Source organism: Rosa rugosa, chromosome 4, assembly GCF_958449725.1.
Source record: "Rosa rugosa chromosome 4, drRosRugo1.1, whole genome shotgun sequence".
Lineage (NCBI taxonomy): Eukaryota > Viridiplantae > Streptophyta > Magnoliopsida > Rosales > Rosaceae > Rosa > Rosa rugosa.
The window spans coordinates 10,952,675-10,961,432 of NC_084823.1; the positions used below are offsets into that span (position 1 = coordinate 10,952,675).

General features: G+C 39.1%; 1 pseudogene; it reads right to left on the reverse strand.

The window, feature by feature from the left end:
* Positions 1-6,858: 6,858 nt before the first annotated feature.
* On the reverse strand, positions 6,859-8,382 carry LOC133746141 (palmitoyl-monogalactosyldiacylglycerol delta-7 desaturase, chloroplastic-like; annotated as a pseudogene).
* Positions 8,383-8,758: the final 376 nt, after the last annotated feature.

An 8,758-nucleotide genomic window follows, 5' to 3' on the forward strand; every position in this document is an offset into this window, starting at 1 on the left:
CGCTAGAATAACTTAAAAGCATACAATGAAAAAGAAAAAGAAAATAAAGTAAAATAATATTCACAAGGCACCAAGCCTCGGCAATGCTCGGTTTAGCTCACACTAAGCCTAATCAAAGCCACTAACTTGTAGCCCAAATGATTTATGCACAATGGAAGGTAGAATTTTGTTTGGGAGTTTTGAATTGGGAATTAACTAAATTAAATGCAAACTAAAATAAAAGCAAACAACTAATTATCAAGCAAGAAATTAAAATTAGATTTTCAAATTAATGGGAACATGGGAGTGTCGGGTGATTCACACTAACTATCTTGTAAACATCGATGCCAATTTCACAAATGCATGCATTTCCTATATGTGTTAAGTCCCGTATCTAGTACCGGTCAAGGCTACTAAACCAATTATCCTTTCGGTGTATCGATTATGCCGGTTAAGGCCACAATCAACTCTCTAACTTAGGCATTACGCCGGTTAAGGCCGCAATATCTAAAATTAGAGGCCTAGAGTGCAAAATAATAGAGACCCAAGCAAGCTTAGCTACAATGAAGCTAGCTAATGGTTACCACACTTAAATCCTAGATGCCACAAGATTAATAAGTTGTCAATTTATCAATCTATTCATCACAATTGCCCAAAACATAATTTCAAAGGGTAACAAAGCCTAGAAACATGCTTCTAAGGACCAATAAATTCGGATTTAAAGCATACACAATGGAAATTGCATTTATTAAAAGTAAAGCATCAATATTTATACAAGATGAGTTAGGGCTTCACAACCCTAACTCCCAAAATTGAACTACTCACAACCCATACAAGAATTCATCAACAAAAGTATATGAAAATTATGAAATAGATAATAAGGAAGAGAGGGGAGAGTTAGCTTGGTCACTTCTAGCTATGAGCTAGTATGAATCAAGCAATTTCTTCACCCAACTACCCAAATACTCTTGATGATGATTCCCTTGAAGCCTTGAGTGTCTAATCCCAAAAGATTGAAATTAAAAATGAAGAAGGAAAGAGGAGAGAGTGTGAGGTGATGGGTGAGAGAAAATGGAAAAGAATGATAAATGGAGGTGGGTTGGTATATATGTTTCGGCTGTTGGAGAGAGGAAGAGGATCTGAAAAATGGAAAAATGGATCGGGGTCTGCGGCTACTGTTCTCTTCTTATGTCCGTATATTTATCCTAGGGTTAATTGGCTGGTGTATCTATATGGGTCGGGGTGGCCTGTGTTGAAGAGGCAAGGAATTATGATTAATTAAAACATGGGCTGAAGTGATGGGCTGCGAGGAAGTGAGATGGGCTCGATGTGTGGCTAGGAGAGAAAGTAAAAGAAGGGAAAATGGAAGACTAGCTGCACGTGGACTGATGGATGATCAATTGCATACCCATGACTTAATTATGCCAAAGATGCACCAGCTCCGTTTACTTCAATTAAACCAAGTTTGGTTTAATTAACTAATTAAGTGTTAAGCGGCCATCAATATCCAATTAAACTAATGAGCATTAGTTTAATTAAATCTGCTTCCATTTCTTTCTTTGTCTCATTTGTTCGACGATGGTGACTTATGGTTGACCAATTTACCGCTTCGTCAATTTGTCGAGAGCTCCAAGTTGCTCCATTTTTACAACAATTTATCTCGATTTCCGTAATTCCGCTTATTTCCTACACAATAAACAAAAGTGAATTAATTACATTATAATTGGCTCAAGGATTAGCTTATTTCTAGTGTTTTAGATACAATTACATGCATAGAAATGCGTGTAATCAGCGATCTGGATTCCTTCGCCGCATACACTGAGTTTATGACCGACAGTGAGCAGGAGTTTCTCTATCATCTTTGCGAGCGGTTGGGGTTTGGCGGCTTAGCGGGGATGTCGGGCCAACTGCGATTGAGCAGTCGCCCTTTAGCTCAGCCTTTGGGCACCTGGCGGTTGGGCTGAACGAAATGTTCTTGGCGGCCTCAAAGCAGCCCCGGATCGAGCTGCAGCTCAGGGAGGAGATAAAGGGACTGGAGAGAGAGCTGGTGGATGCTAAGGACAGGCTGGCGGGTGTGGAGCAACGCCTGATGAAGGCGGACTGCGACGCTGCGGACGCTCGCGGCAAGCTGGAAGTGGCCATCCAGCGGGACGTGGAACGGAATGATCACGTCTCCAAGCTGGAGCAAGACATGGCCCTGCTGTAGGAACGGGTGGCTGCTAAGGATAAGAAGATTGATATCCTGCAGCGGGAGTCCGCCGCCAGGCAAGGGGAGGTGAAAAAATTGGAGGGTGAGGTGGTCCGCCTGAGGGACGAAGGGAGACGTGCCGCGGCCGCCGCTGTGGAGAAATTCAAACAGTCGGCGGAGTACAAAAAAGCGATGACTGAAGCGGCGAAGGCTGGCGCCCTAGCCAATGTGGAGATGCTGACCGAGAAGGGTGCCATTGACTTGGCGAAGGCGTCCCTGCCCAAAGTGCCGCAAGCGCAGAATATTCCGCCGGCGAAGAATGCCCCGCCAGCAAAAAATGTCCCAGCTGAAGGCGCCCGCTCAGGCAGCGGAGATCAAACTCGGGCGGATGGTACCATAGAGACGCCAAGTCCCACCGCCCGAGGGACTGACCAAGCAAGCTGCGCACAGCCGCCGCATACCGAAGGTGGCGACGTTGAGGCCAACCCCTGAGATGCCGAACTCTTTTGTTTCTCTCTGTTTTTTTTTTTTTTTGTGTAGCTGCTGAGGCTGAATATTTTTGGATGTAACGAATTTTTTTTTTTTTTGGGTGGGGAGTCCCAGCCCTCAATATATGAAATGAAATTTGGAAATCAAGAAGCAGTAAAGCGCGAAGGAAATCAAGAAGCACAAGCATTTGTTTTATGAAACGGAAGGATGAAATGAAGTAGTGAGTGTACCGTGGTTGCGAAAGACAACAGTGATGGGGGGCTCCTCAAATTTTCAAGCTTTGGAAGAGAAACAGAGAATAGGAAGAAGAGCCTGAAGCCCGGAAGAAACTGAAAGCGGGTTAGAATGGAAAACCAAAACGATGTCGTGTTTCTGTTACAAGAAAAAAAAAAAAAAAAACAAAAAAAACAAAAAACCTTCATTCTGTGCTTTTTTCTTTTCATTTTCTTTTCAGTTTTTGGGTTGGGTTGCACTTGATTTGGTGATGTAATGAGAATCCTTGTTTCCTTTCAATGATTTTTCTTCCCTAGACTTACTCAATACATCTTAAATCCTTCAATTTATACAATTTGCATTAATATTGGTAGAATAGCTCAAGATAAGGCTGAGCCTAAGCTAAGTATTCAATGAATTCTAGTTTATTCGATTTCCATTTTTTTGGGTTTACTATAACATGTTATCCATGTAGAAATTCCTTCTATCGAAATGAATGTTGTACTGGTTGTTTTGTAAACAAAATTCTAGGCTGAAGAAGAGATTGCACATAATTGTTAATGCACTTTTGCATCTTCTTGAATTGTGTTTAGCAATGTCATCTTTCCTCTTTTGGAATCTAGAACCCCAATCAATAATGAATTAAATGAGTTTATCGATTTAGTTTAATATGTGGGTGTAGTTTGTTAGACGCCATGGGTGCTTAATTAATTTGAAACGAATGTTGTGCTCATCATGATTCTTTGTTGCTATAGGGGAACAGAAAGGAGACACGATTGTTGGGTATCCTGTCTTTTGTGCACAGTGCATCTCGGAAGGTGTTATTCGAAGGGTGTTTTGGATGGTGCTGGTTTTCTAGCTGTGGTACCAGCTCATTTTGTACGAGGGGAAGGTCAGCAACGACCTCGGACAACCATTTTGATAAAATTTGCTGAAGAGGTGACTGTTCACTTTTTCTGAATTAGAATTTCATACAAAACATTGGAGTTTCAACTGCATGGGCAGTTGGATGCATTTCAGTTAGATTTGATGGGAGTGGACGTGCCAAATTGCCAATTTACGTCCACTGACCCTGTGCATTTGAAAGTCCATCAATTTTCACTCCCCAAATATATTTAGTACAATGCTAGAGGTCATCGGGAGCTCACTGAACTTACGAGCATCAACACCCTTGTCATTGTTCTTGTTGAAAGCCAAAATCAAAATCCACCCATATGTGGAAAACCCAGCGGAAATCAAAAGGTGCGAGAAGTGACCTGAATAATCAACGGCTTGGAGTTTGGTGATTATGTTGAAGGAGATTTGAGTTTTGGTTGGAACAGAGAGATCATCTAAATATAAAAAGTGTTTTGTCGTTTTGGGATAAAGCGCTCTAAAAGCCGTTCCTTCACTTCCTTTGCTTTCATTGTATTATTGTTACAGCAAGGAATGACTAATAGTGAGGTAAAGGGAAGAGAGTTGGTGTTCATGTATGTTGGTGTGTATGTACATCAAGTAATCTCTTGAACCATTTTGCCCTTTTTTTTTATTTTTTTCGTATTTCCATTTTCTCTATTTTATTTGTTTTCGGTACTAAGAGTCTCGCTTTATTCAAACGTGGAATCTCTTCCAACAAAAAGAAGATTAAAAGTAAAACAAACACTCTCCCGGAGCCGAGGGTTTTTTATTGGAGCTAATTGACCATCTAGGTATTTTGTTTCCTTCTTGAGAGGGGAAGCAACATTTCATTTTCGATTTCTTTAATTAAGATGGGAAGTAGTTGACTATCTAACATAAACTATTATTAAATTACGCTTTTAAATATCTTAAAATTTTTTAAATAATCTGAAAATTTGCATAATTGATATATGTCTATAGATGTAAAACTTGAGTGGTTTAGATCAATAAAATGTAATTGAAAAGTGATTCCCCTATGTAGATGCCTTAAGCTATTTAAAAAAAATATATATAAATCCTTTAGTGCAAAGTCATTGCATTCTTCATCAGCTTATAGAGATATTGTGAATACCACTCCAAAAGAAAGAGAGAGAAGCTATTCAAGTATTCAAAGTAGGAGAGTTTTAAATCCTGATTTTGACGTCTTGGTCTATCCCATAACATGAAATCATTTTGGACGTACGTGCATAAATACAAGATCGGAGATATGCATACTGCCCAAATGTTGTCATTTCTATTCCAGAACTTACCCTTCTAACTAGATGAATATAAATTAACCTTTGATGGAGCAACCGATCCGGGGTAGCCAGGTGTTGGTGTTGGTGGTTGACTTGTGGGCTGCTTTGACCCCTTTGCTAATTGGGCCCAGTTAGGCCCTGTTTTACTATTATGTTGTTTTATTTCTTTCGTTGATTCTTATGTTCTGGTTTAATTGCGCCTTAGGCGAGTAATAAGTCCCTACATAGGTTTTGTAGGGCTAGTCGGGTTTCGTGCCTGTGTGTGTACTCAACGTGCCTTGTCTGCTCTAGGTAGGCGGCGAGTTCCTTACTTCGTCAAATGGTCGCTCCCGCCTAGTGGCAGGGTGAAGCTAAGTGTCGTCGGATTTATTCTCCGGCGGCAACATGATAGGAAAGATGCACTTATGGTAGTTATGCTATGTTGTAATCGAGTTACATATCGAGTTATCTTTCCGTTATGTCACCGCTATGTCAAAGCAAATAGAGTAGCTAGTAGTGCACTCTTTGCTAGTTGGTGTCTGGTTGAATACATTTTTTCAGTAGAGACTCCTGATATTATTTCAGGACGTGTTCTAGATGCTTATTGTAATCAGGGGTTTAGGCTCTATGTCCTCCCCTTGTATTCGACAGTTTCATTAATCAAGGTTTGAGGGCAGCCGCACCAGCCCTTTATTTCCAAAAAAAAAAAAAAAATTAACCTTTGATTGAGGAGCAGAAGTTAATAATTCATCTTTGATAACGTACACCAATCAATGCATTTCTGGCAAAGAAACTTATTAGTTAGTTATTGCATCGGCACATGGATATGAACAATAATAAATAAAGTCAGTATGGGCATGTGCAACAGTGTATTTGTACTAGGGCTGTCAATGGGTCGTGTCGGGTTGGTTCGTATCGGGTCAAGGTATTTGTCGTGTTGCAAGATACAAACTCAAACCCAATCCATTTAATAATCGTATCAAAAATTTAAACCAAAACCCAACCTATTTATTAAACGGGTTACCCGTTTCTAACCCGCTTAACCCATTTAATAAATAGGTCGTGTCGTGTTAGACAAAGTGACCCATTTAAGTGTTAATAATGCAACCCATTTAACTAAAAAAATGCATAAATTGATTAAATTCACTAAAAACTCCACACGACGAAGAATATAAATAATTTATATATAATTCATAAATAATTAAATCCAATAATTGTAAAGCAAAATATTTCAAATTGTCTAATCCTATTATCGAATACTCCCAATGTCCAAAATTTCAAGAAGAAGTATAACATAATCGGGTATACGGGTTCACTTCGTGTTGGCGGGTTGACCCGTGGCCGACCCATTTATTAAATGGGTTTTGGCGGGTTGACCCACGGCAGACCCGCTTTTTAATTGTGCGGGTTCAGCCCGCTTATTTTGTACAGGTTTCGAGTCGTGTTATCGGATCGTGTCAGAATTGACAGTCCTAATTTGTAGGCGATTTTTAGATATGCGTATGTTATAATGCTAGTACCCAATCCAGAAGCGAAGTAAATATCACACGCATACTGTGATAGTCGCCTACAATGTGAACTGAGATTGAATCTAATCTATATCTCTTTACCGAAGAAAAAAAAAAATTAATGCGAGCTGACTAAATCCATGAGAGCAATAAACTTGATCAATATTAATTTGCAGGCTCGTATTCACTTAGTATATAGTACTCATCAAAAGGAGATTTATTGATAAAACCATATTAAAAATCATATCGATCGCAGAGAAACAAAAGCAATCTTGTAATACAATATATATATATATATATATATATGAGAGAGAGAGAGAGAAAGAGAGAGAGCAATGCATGTACTCATATGCTTATATCATACTAAATCTGAGCAACAGGTTTCCTTTGAATCATTTCACTTTTGTATCTGACCTTCCCTCTTGTTCCATGCTACTGACTTTGTTTGATAATTAAAGCTTTTCGATTCTTCTGAAGCTCAGTCGGGAGCTTAACGTCAGTTGCCAAACCAACAATTTCAAGAAACCTTATCAGATACCAAGTAATATCAATTTGCCACCATTCAAAACCTTGTCGAGCTGAGTACTCAAAAGCATGGTGGTTATTGTGCCAACCTTCTCCATGAGCTAGCAATCCAAATAACCTAAACAACACAATTTATTAAAATTCATTATATAAATCACCGAGAAACATAAACATGAACGATGTACATAGTAAAACTACAATATGTAATACTATTAATTACCAATTGTTTTTGGACAAATCACCAGTATCCCATACTTGGTTTCCCCATATGTGGCAAATCGAATTTATCGAAAAAGTTACATGGAGAAAAAATATCGTTCTCACAGCCTATAAAATTATAATAAAAACAAAAAGCAAATAAGCAGCAGTTAACTATTGGTTAAATAGAAAGGACAATGCATTTAGAAATTAGAAAAGGTAAGAGAAATGATCTATTACCAGTGCCCAAACTAAATAGGGCATTCCTCCTTTGCGATAGAGTACAACTCCACAAGCAATACAGTGATAAGGGTACGTGTAGTGAAGAAACTTATAGTAGCTTTGTTTTTCCAAATCTCCAACATTGTATAGCTAGCTGTCCATCATACTGCACAATTTAAGTTAATGAATATTAAGTACGTGTTAGTTCAACCAAAAAAAAAAACACTCAACTCTTATTTGTACTGGAAACAGAGAGTGAGGAGATCGAACATGCAGGAGACTTATATATACATACACTTCCAAAACGTTTGCGAAAATCATAGATCCAACCAATGTGACTAAACCAGAAACCCTTAAGAGGGGTATGAGGGTCGCTCGGGGTGTCCGTAAACTGGTGGTGACTCCTGTGCGAGCTAACCCATTCAAGAGGACTTCCCTATAAAACCGAAAACCAACTCCATAACTTTATAAATTGCAGAAAAAGCTTCAGCTTTTCCGATGTGAAATACATAACAATTAAAACAAAAAATGAAATTCAGGGTATGGCTGAACCTGAAGTGAATGAACGGCGCAATAGGCGAAGAAGTATTCGAGCCATTTGGGAAGCTTGAAGCTTTTGTGGGCGAGATTTCTATGGAAAGATAGAGTTATTCCCACACCGGTGACATAGTAGAGTACTACCGCCAACCAAAATGCAGACCAAGTGAAGTAAAATGGAGCCAGAAGAGCAAGGAGATGTATAGCAGTATGGGTGAAAACACTAGCTATGTCGACACCGTTCCATTGCCTCCCCAGAAAATATACCGGCTTGTGCACCACCCAAAGTAGCCTTGCCATCTTCTTCAAGCTAAGCTTATATTAAGCTATGTTGCTCTCTCTTCTATAGTTCTGTACTAAAATATGAGTGTATGCACACATATATATAGACACACGTACACAATATAACGAATGAAGGTGGAAGCTAGTTACCGGAGCTGCTAGTTTGATTGTGATATTAATTGTTCATATTGATTGAACTGCATGTCTATCTGCATGCATTTACTTTTCCATGGTTTGAAGGGGGTTCATTTTTGCCTTAATTAGTCGAACCATGCATCATTTTTTTTGGGCATCGACTCATTAACTTGTTTCTTTATTTGGTAATTGATATGTACAAAACTATTAAAACGAGTTGAATTTCTGGCAGTGGCCTTCTTTTTAGGTGAGGCTAGTATTGGTGTACCGTCTACGTCATTAATTCTTCCAATCTGTACAAGTCCATATCCTTTTCTCATGGGTTGAGT